The sequence below is a fragment of the Aquila chrysaetos genome, chromosome 15 (assembly GCF_900496995.4).
Source record: "Aquila chrysaetos chrysaetos chromosome 15, bAquChr1.4, whole genome shotgun sequence".
In the NCBI taxonomy this organism is placed as follows: domain Eukaryota; kingdom Metazoa; phylum Chordata; class Aves; order Accipitriformes; family Accipitridae; genus Aquila; species Aquila chrysaetos.
The window spans coordinates 9,805,210-9,815,041 of NC_044018.1; the positions used below are offsets into that span (position 1 = coordinate 9,805,210).

General features: G+C 42.0%; 1 long non-coding RNA gene across 1 annotated transcript; it reads right to left on the minus strand.

The window, feature by feature from the left end:
- Positions 1–1,165: 1,165 nt before the first annotated feature.
- Positions 1,166–7,559, minus strand: LOC115351402. The gene is made up of 3 exons (XR_003926784.2): positions 7,425–7,559; positions 3,115–3,246; positions 1,166–1,466 (listed from the first exon to the last, which is right to left on the minus strand). It is a non-coding gene; the product is annotated as an uncharacterized LOC115351402 (long non-coding RNA).
- Between the last annotated feature and the right edge of the window lie 2,273 nt (positions 7,560–9,832).

Below are 9,832 nucleotides of genomic sequence, written 5' to 3' on the forward strand. Positions count from 1 at the left end.
CTCCAGAGTGCTGAGCCTTATATATTCAAAAGGGAGAGAAAATCCCATGCCCAAAAAGTCTGCAGTCAAAACAGAGGAGACAGAGACATGATGGGAAGGAGATGGAAGCAGGGAAGATGATGTGAATTTGAATAGCAGGTTAGATGTGGGGCTGAAAAGAGAAATAGCATCTACAGAGTCCCAGTCCAGTAACTGGGTCTGCAGACCACACTACCAGTAACACCATATTAAGCACAGTGCTAGAGACAAAAGAGAGAGAGCACATCAATGGCAGCAAAGATCTAGAATGAGACCTCTACCTTGGCAATCCCAGAAATGGGTTCAGTCTGGGAACAAGAAGGAGAAGCGTACATCCCTGGCTGACTGCACAATGCAACAGGGAGAGGAGAGCACCAAACTGGCATCCTGTTCTGAACACTAAAACATTTCATTTTTTTACTTTGGTTCCTAATAATTTATCATAAACTAAGCTTCCAATTTTATCATACACAGACAATATATAACAAGACTTATTTATACTGTTAATAACTTCTAAGCCACATCCTTTTTTTCTTTTTATTGCAGAAAAACTACTTTCTTTATAAAGTAAAAAAAAAAAAAAAATCTGCTGCTCAGGGTTGTCTAGGAGCAATCTGCATCAGTGATTGGATTATGTACTAACAGCATTACTTATCCCCATCTGAGAGGTACCCTACAGGGAAAAGCTCCAAAGAAAGACACTGCATTAAGGGAAGATTTGGAAGTCTGATTGCATTCTGTTTCCATCTCTCTGCAGGGCTGGCTGTCAATGGCATTCAGAGCTGCACAGTAGAAAAGGAAAAACAACTCTCTCTCTTTAGCGTTGTGAGTCATCAGTGATTGAAAGCATCTTTACCCCAGTTTAAGGTCTGGCCAGGGGATGTGATCCAGAGTTCACTGAGAATTTGCGTTGACTTCATACAGGTTCAACTGTGGCCTGTATTTTTCAGCTGGAAACTGATTATTTTACAGTCTCATGAAAGTGAAGGAATAAAGTGTGTAAATCTTACAGTGAAGATGCAGTTCATAACTATAAACATTCTCTCAAGCAGTGAATCTGGATCCAGATGGTATACAATATTAAACCAGAGAATCTGGATCCAGATGGTATACAATATTAAACTAGTGATATCTCTCTAAGCACATTTAAAAATAATTAATATTACCATGGATTTCCTCCAGACTTCTTCCCTATCATGAATATAGAGCAGTATGTTCCCTTAGGATGAGAAAATTGCAAAGTTTTCTGTGTTAACCACAAAGTAACTTACTTTCATCATCCAGTGATCCAGCAGGTCATGTCTTGAATTCTAAGGGTTGGAGAGACTGGCAGATCTCAATAGTTTTCCATTGAACAGCTTCACGGAATAGTTTCTCAAATGTGGGATACCTTCCCCAAATGTCCCCCAAATTTGAGTTACGGTGTCTTAATTCTCTGGAAGAACCACCTAGAGCCAAAAACTTAGATAATTTACAGACTATAAAATAGACATATGAATGTGCAGAAACACACAAAAATACATAGAAATATGCCTTGTCATACCCGAGTTTCAATTTATTTTTACATATATGATCCTACAATCTGGAATAGAAGAAAATCTCCACACTAGAAAGATTCCGGCTTTTCTCTCAGAGAGTATTTTTAATTGTATTTTTTTAGTTTGAACATAGGGTTACAAGATTGGAAAACTACCCAGTATTGAAATTCAGATCTAATTGTCTACTAAAATGTTTTATCTACATGAACAGGAAATAGCTGCATTGCTTGCAAAAGGTATCAGCAATTTAAAAATCTTCAGCCTTTTTATATCACATATCACAGAGCAGCAGCTGGGTGGAAAAACAAGAAGTAAAGATGAAGAATGCAAATACATCTACAAATTAAAACCAAGATTTTTTTTCAACAGAAGTTATTGTTCATGAAACAGGGAGATTGGTGTCTGTTTTAACATGTGAGGGTCAGAACCTCCAGAAGTATCAGATAATTTAACTCCAGTAAAGTAAAAATGCAGCAACTGAATATCTGCCCTTGGGATTTCATATGCAGAATTTGTTTATTATTTTCCTTTATGTGAAATAAAATTAGCATAGACTACTTTTTGCCCTTTGTGTATGTGTGCTGGTTTTGGCTGGGATAGAGTTAATTTTCTTCACAGTAGCTAGTATGGGCCTATGTTTTGGATTTGTGCTGAAAAGTGTTGGTAACACAGGGATGTTTTCGTTATTGCTGAGCAGTGCTCACACAGCATCAAGGCCTTTTCAGCTTCTCCCCCCACCCCACCAGCGAGCAGGCTGGGGGGGCACAAGAAGCTGGGAGGGGACACAGCCGGGACAGCTGACCCCGACTGACCAAAGGGACATTCCAGACCATACGGCGTCATGCTCAGCATATAAAGCCGGGGGAAGAAGAAGGAAGGGGGGATGTTCGGAGTGATGGCGTTTGTCTTCCCAAGTCACCGTTAGGCGTGATGGAGCCCTGCTGTCCTGGAGATGGCTGAACACCTGCCTGCCCATGGGAAGTGGGGAATGAATTCCTTGGTTTGCTTTGCTTGCTCATGTGGCTTTTGCTTTACTTATTAAGCTGTCTTTACCTCAACCCACGAGTCACTTCTACTCTTCTGATTCTCTACCCCATCGCACTGAGGGGGGAGTGAGAGAGCGGCTGTGTGGTGCTGAGTTGCTGGCTGGGGTTAAACCATGACAGTATGAAAAAATGTGTAGTGCTTTCCATTGTTGAGCACTGGTACTTGTCCCCAGTTTTTACCCAAGTGTTTGTATGCTTAAAAAGTTCTAACATCTAAACCTGAATGAGGTTTTGCTTTGCTCAGTCAGCATCTTCCTATATATATATATATACACACAGATTAAGGTCTTACTGGTACCAAGTCACAGTTACCACATCTGTGCTGGTTTTATTTCCGTTAACTTATTTCCAAGTTTTTCTGTCAGTCAAGATTAGCACAATATAATCTAGGAAGATTCAAGTATGACATATTTTTAAATTACTTAGCATCATTGTTTAGCCTATTACACAGTGTATTAGGTTTTGATTTTGATTAAAAAAATTTGAGTTTTCATGTTAACTCTGGTACTTACTTGCTTTTTGAATCTGGGCAAGTCACTTTATCTTAATCTTCTCTTATTGCTGTGTCTTGAGTGAGGATTGCTGAATGTCCCCAACAGCTTCAAGTGTCACTGTCATCAGAGCAACAGTAATAGCAAACAGCACTGCGTTATAAAAAATACCTCAGAAAAGCAGAAGTGAGAATTTATATATTGCGGTTTCAAAAATTTAGACAATTGACAAACATTTCCCTTGTCTCTGCAGCCCTGCAGCTTTGCAAAGCAGGCTAGAATATGTTTCAAAGACAAACAAAACAAAACAAAACAAAACAAAAAATCCTCACATATATTAAAATGTGACAAGGTAATATTACTAAAATGTTAGGTATGTTAGGTATCAACAGAAAAGGAAATTATAGTCCTTCTGATTGAAGCAGCCTCTCACAGGGTCATCTAAAGATTTCAAAACAATGAAGACAAGTGCCAGAATGTTTTGAATTCATCTTGACTGTGTTAGCAATGATAGCAGATGATCTCACTTCCAAAGTCAGAAATAAAACCAATTGGCTGCAAAGGCATTTGCTTTTTCATATTTTTTTCTTTTTCATCTACCTACTTCTTGTCCTTCACCTTGCTGTGTCTCATTGATGAACAATGTAAGCTTGAAAAAAAAGTTCTGCATTCTTTATTCACATACTTTGTTTCCTTTAAGATACAGATTCTCTACAGCCGGAGATAAGGATATTGCAGACTTCAGCTTCATAGGAACAGATATTATGTTTTGATACTGTTTTATCATGACCTGCATTTCTTTAACAGCACCTCCAAACCGCACTCCATATTTACTTCCTTTCTTTCCCATGAGCAAATACGGACCTTGGATGAGCTTGAGGGAGGAACACCGCTTTGCGATGGTTGAGCTGGAAAGCTGCGACTGCGTACGGCACTGCTTACCGAAACTCATCTCACCTGGGACGTCATCTTACTGAGCAGTGTCATGTAAGGAGAAAGGGACCAGAGGAAGAGCTGCATGCGAGAAAAGATGGAATTTGTCTGGTCACGCGATGGAGAAAGGGCAGCGATGCTGCTCGGCACACCTTCCCTGCTATGGGGGATCTGCCGAGCGTGGGCTCCCAGGAGGAGGCCCAGGTCAGACCGTCCTGATGCGGGTGAGGCACGGTGGAGCCGAGCTGTGGGTGCACGGGCTGTAGGCACTGCCCGCAATAAGAGAACGTGAACCGAGAGCCAAACGGGCAGACGTGCTGTGAGGAGCTTGGCAGGCCTGGCGCAGGTCCCAGCCAACACGTGCCAGTTCAGCTGCCTGTAAGACCCTGTTGTGAATTTTCTAGGCCAAATGGAAGAGTCGGAGGCCCAGACTGTAGCCCATAAAAGGGGAAAGACGCTGGGGAACCCTTAGGGGCTTTCTGTTATTGCAACTAATACGAATGTCCTAGTGCTAGTTGCAGCCACTGGCTGGATGAACGCTAACAAAATTGCACGTTTCTTTTTCAAGCTCATGGCAGTAAATGGCAGGAAGGGAGATTTCTGCTTGCTCTGCTGGCTCCTCAGGGAACCATAGAGATCATCCCAATAGGCAAGAGATCAGCACCATTTGTTACTCCTGTATAATGCCTGCCAATGACATATCCAGCATATCTAAGCTTCACTCAGCCTTCAAAATCCTGTATGTTACTCATCCAGCACTACTCATTTAACAGCACACATTATCCAACCCATTAGGGAGTGCCACATTTTGGCATAAATAGGACCCCTAATTGTTTGGTCCAGCCAGCTAAAATCCCCATATAGTCTGCTGCCCTTTCCGTGATGTTTAGGCACCACTCAAAAATCAGCAGTGACAAGAGAGAAAACTGAGCTTTTTTCTTTTTTTTTTCTTTTTTAATACACAACTCAGTGTAGGTCACCGATTACTGAAAACCATAAGCTCACCATTCTTGGAAGTTTAACAGTGGAATTAGCATAGTCTAATGACTATCTCTCATTATTAAACTCACTTGCACAAGATACAATAGCAAATTTCTCCCTCTGGTTTCCCACTAATGTGCCAATGTAATGCAACGTAATGAATGGAGAAAAGTTTACCTTCATGCATTCCTTCTTTTTTTTAAGCCCAAAAGTTTTATCCTTCTAGTTCAAATTGTCAGCTGAATTCATTCAGTGATGATCAGAGCATGAGCAACATTATGTGCCTGTTAGTGATGTCCTCTGCTTCTCTTATCCACCTAATCTTTAGATGACATTCATTGATGTAATTACACCAGAGACTGGAACGACATGGGTATATTTCAGCAGGATCCACCCTACTGAATACACTTGAAGATGGGAATTTTCAGCTAAGATGTGATGTCAAAGAACAGAAGGCACTTTTTTTTAAACTGGCATTGAAAATTCCCTTAAATAATGGGACTCCCAGTGTAACATTCATTTGTATTAGAAAAGGACTCTAATTTAATCAAGCCATATCTAAATCCCTACCTGAATCTTGCATCTAATTATGCTTTAGAATAAATTTTTGTATTCCCCTTACCCCACCCCCACTTAGGATTCAGGCAGAAAATAATGAGCTTTAGCAGCAGGTAGGTGTTTAAACCTCTTCTGATCTTGAAGAGGTAGAAACAGAACAAATGAGACCCTCTGTCATTGAGCTCTGATACGTGCAGCAGCCCAAGCAGGGCTCTGGGCAAGGGATTGTTTCTATACACTTGATTTGCAGAGCATGACACATGCAGGAGCACCTACTCTTTCCACATTTGTTTGCCTGATTTTGATGAAGCACACAATGAAATGGCACATCTAAGGAAAGATAAAGCTTTGCCCATGGTGGTTACACCTAAGCCAGCTGTAGCAAATCATATCCTATCAAAGACATCACGGACAGCAATGAAGGCAGCAGCAAATGCCATGAGCTAAAGATGTCAGCACAGACCATTCAGAGCTTGAATCGAAGCCCACTGGAGATTTTCACGTCACAGCAAAAGGCTTTGGATTGCCCTGCTGAACACAGAACTTGTAAGGATTTGTCCTTCATCTGGCTCCCATCTCTTCCCAGCTGACAACACCCTAAGAGGAGAAGCACATTCTCAGGAAAATGAGATCATGTTGTGAGAGACTGAATTGTTATCTCGAGCTATTTGTCTCAAAGATTGTTAGGTGTGAGAGACTGGACTGTCATCTCAAGCCATTCATCTCAAGTATTGTTTGACATGAGAGGCTGAATTGTGAACTGCTTACCTTGAGCCTTTTGTCTCTGGGATAGCCTGTCTAAGCAGGACATTCCTCCGTCCATAAGGACGATTACTAGGCCACCGAGGCATCCAGGAGAGGCTGAAGCCGACAAGCATGCAAGAATGTGGAGGCTACCATTCTCATGGAAACTGTAGTCTTTGAGATAAGATACTGGTTTCTGGTGTTATTCACACGAAGGTCGTGTGATAGACGAAACCTGCAGCGCGTGAACAGTACATGAACAATACGTATGTGCATACATCATTGAAATATGCCCTATAAAAAAACGTGTAGACAAGCCGTGGTGTGCACCCACCACCGAAGAATTGAAGACTGAGGACCAACGGGACGCCGCTGGATCCATGGTGGTGACTATCCTTGCAACTCTATCCCGACTGCTTGCTTGATTTCTGCCTTTTCTTCCATTCTATCCTACCGCTACTATTTTCTATTTTTGATACTTTTGATAATAAAAACTCTTTTGGGTGTACGGCATTTGACCTCGTTTGTGTCTTAATCTCGCTCTTGGGATCATATCGAAACCTTCCCCAACATTGGATTGGGACACATGCTACACCTACTTCCAGCTATGAAAGAATACATTATAATCAAGCATTTTAGAACCACAAGATTTTAACATTCATTTTATTCAGATCTTTCCCATTATAGGGGGTATTGCCATTTTTAGATTCATCCTGGCCATACCCAATATCCCATACCAGTTCTTAGAAAAATCTGTTTTGCAGAAAAAAAGGTATTGTGGGCCTTCAAACCGTTCCTTAATGACCATCAATTTGGTGCACACATCTTCATGTGGTATTTTTAAAGTCAGTTTCAGAAAAATCTGTACTGATACAATGCCTGTTTAGCAAAGTTTTTAAAATATTATGTGATCACTATCTATTCTTTGCTAGTAGAGAAAAAACAAGAAGCACATCACTCAAGAAAGCTTAAAATTTCAGTAAAGTTTCTTCAGTTCAAACATAAGCTAGCAAAGAAGTGAAAACAACTGGATGCACCTTTAACCTGTGATAAATGTAGGCAATTTTGACTCCATCTATGCCATATTGAAAGAGGGCTGAGCTCAGTTACCTTACCTTGCATTTGCCAAGGGCTACCATCAAGATCTTCGGGAGGTACAACAGCTCAGCTGGCCCTCCATAAACTGCTGAGCTGGAGTAATATATCTGTGGTTTGAGCCTTCATTTGCCTTGTGCTGAGAATCTTGAGGATGAGGATAGATAGCAAGATTTAGGTGTTAAATAACTTACTTGGAAAGATAAAACATGCAGTTCAACAACATCAGCTGAATAATAAACACAAAGGGCTTGTAATGGCAAGGGGTAATCTGGTTGGGACAGGGCCAAAAATACATCAATATGGTTAATGCATGAAAAATTACAAGAAAAAACAGCGAAGACTGGGAAACTGCTGAGACAAATACAATTAAAATAGACACCCTGCATTTAATGGGACTAACTCTTATGAAAATACATTTCCACATGTCTTGTGGCGACTTTTCTGGAGAAAAACACTACCTAATTTTTCACATAGGAAAGAAATCTGGAATCCAGCCTTTTGCAGAGTTCAAGCTCCTATTTTTAAACCTCATTTTGGTTCAGATTTCCTCCATTTTAGTAGGTTAGAAGTTTGCATTTCCAGCTAACATTTTGGACTTTTACCTTTGCAGTGAACGGTCTTTGGCAAATGTGATATAAATAACAGCAAAATCCCTCTTGGCAGCACATCCCTTCTTTATATTCACTGGACCTGGCTACCAGCACTAACACCTTTGGAAAAGAGGCACTTTACCTCTGAACACAATGAGGTCTGATCTTCACACCAGTTTTAAGTAGGCTTAATGCCCTGTGCACTCTTAATTTTTAACAGATAGATTTTCTACCTACCCACACTTCACCTTTTCAGTGCTGCCATTCCCTACAAAGCAGCTGCCAGATGTAAACCCATGGGTGGTTTTGTGTTAGTCATAGACAAAGCAATTCCTTGGACTGGTGTGTTGACTATCCAAAGCATTTTGACACCCTCTAGGATGAAAGATGTGATGTAATATGATTATCATGACTGTACCATCCATCCCTGCTGAAAGTGTCTGAAGGATCCTTCATTATCTTGTTACCTGAAGGTGTTTGGTTTTGCTATTTTAATTATCCTCTTGGCTTCAGTTTCTTCCTTTAGATGTCTTTGCTATCCATACATGTGGCCTTTTTAAGTGGTTTCCATTACAGGGAGAAGGTAAAGAAACAGGGAAACCTTATGACCAACACTGCATGCGTCTGAAGTTAAGAGTACACCTTAATCACTTCTGGGAAGAAGAAAAAAAAAGAAAAGAGGAGAGGAATCATAAAATCATAGAATCATAGTATCATTCAGGTTGGAAAAGACCTTTAAGATCATCAAGTCCAACCATTAACCTAGCACTGCCAAGGCCACCACTAAACCATGACCCTGAGCACCATGTCTACACATCTTTTAAATACCTCCAGGGATGGCAACTCAACCACTTCCCTGGGCAGCCTGTCCCAATGCTTGACAACCCTCTCACTGAAGAAAGGTTTCCTAATATCCAATCTAAACCTCCCCTGGCACAACTTGAGGCCATTTCCTCTTGTCCTATCGCTTGTTACTTGGGAGAAGAGGCTGACCTCCACCTCGCTACAACCTCCTTTCAGGTAGTTGTAGAGAGTGATCAGGTCTCCCCTCAGCCTCCTTTTCTCCAGGCTGAACAACCCCAGATCCCTCAGCTGCTCCTTATAAGACTTCTGCTCCAGGCCCCTCACCAACTTGGTTGCCCTTCTCTGGACACGCTCCAGCACCTCCATGTCTTTCTTGTAGTGAGGGGCCCAAAACTGAACGCAGTAGTCGAGATGCAGCCTCACCAGTGCAGAGTACCAGGGGACGATCACCTCCCTGCTGCTGCTGGCCACACTATTTCTGATGCAGGCCAGGATGCTACTGGCCTTCTTGGCCACCTGAGCACACTGCTGGCTCATATTCAGCCGGCTGTCCACCAACACCCCCAGGTCCTCTTCCACCAGGCAGCTTTCCAGCCACTCTTCCCCAAGCCTGTAGCCCTGCATGGGGTTGTTGTGACCCAAGTGCAGGACCCGGCACTTGGACTTGTTGAACCTCATACAATTGGTCTCAGCCCATCGATCCAGCCTGTCCAGATCCCTCTGTAGTCTTCCTACCCTCCAGCAGATCAACACTCCTGCCCAACTTGGTGTCCTTTCTGAACTTACTGAGGGAGCACTCAATGCCCTCATCCAGATCATTGATAAAGATATTAAACAGAACTGGCCCCAATACTGAGCCCTGGGGAACACCACTTGAGACTGGCCACCAACTGGATTTCACTCCATTCACCACAGCTCTTTGGGCCTGGCCGTCCAGCCAGTTTTTTCCCCAGCAAAGAGTACACCCATCCAAGCCATGAGCAGCCACTTTCTCCAGGAAAATGCTGTGGGAAATGGTGTCAAAAGCTTTA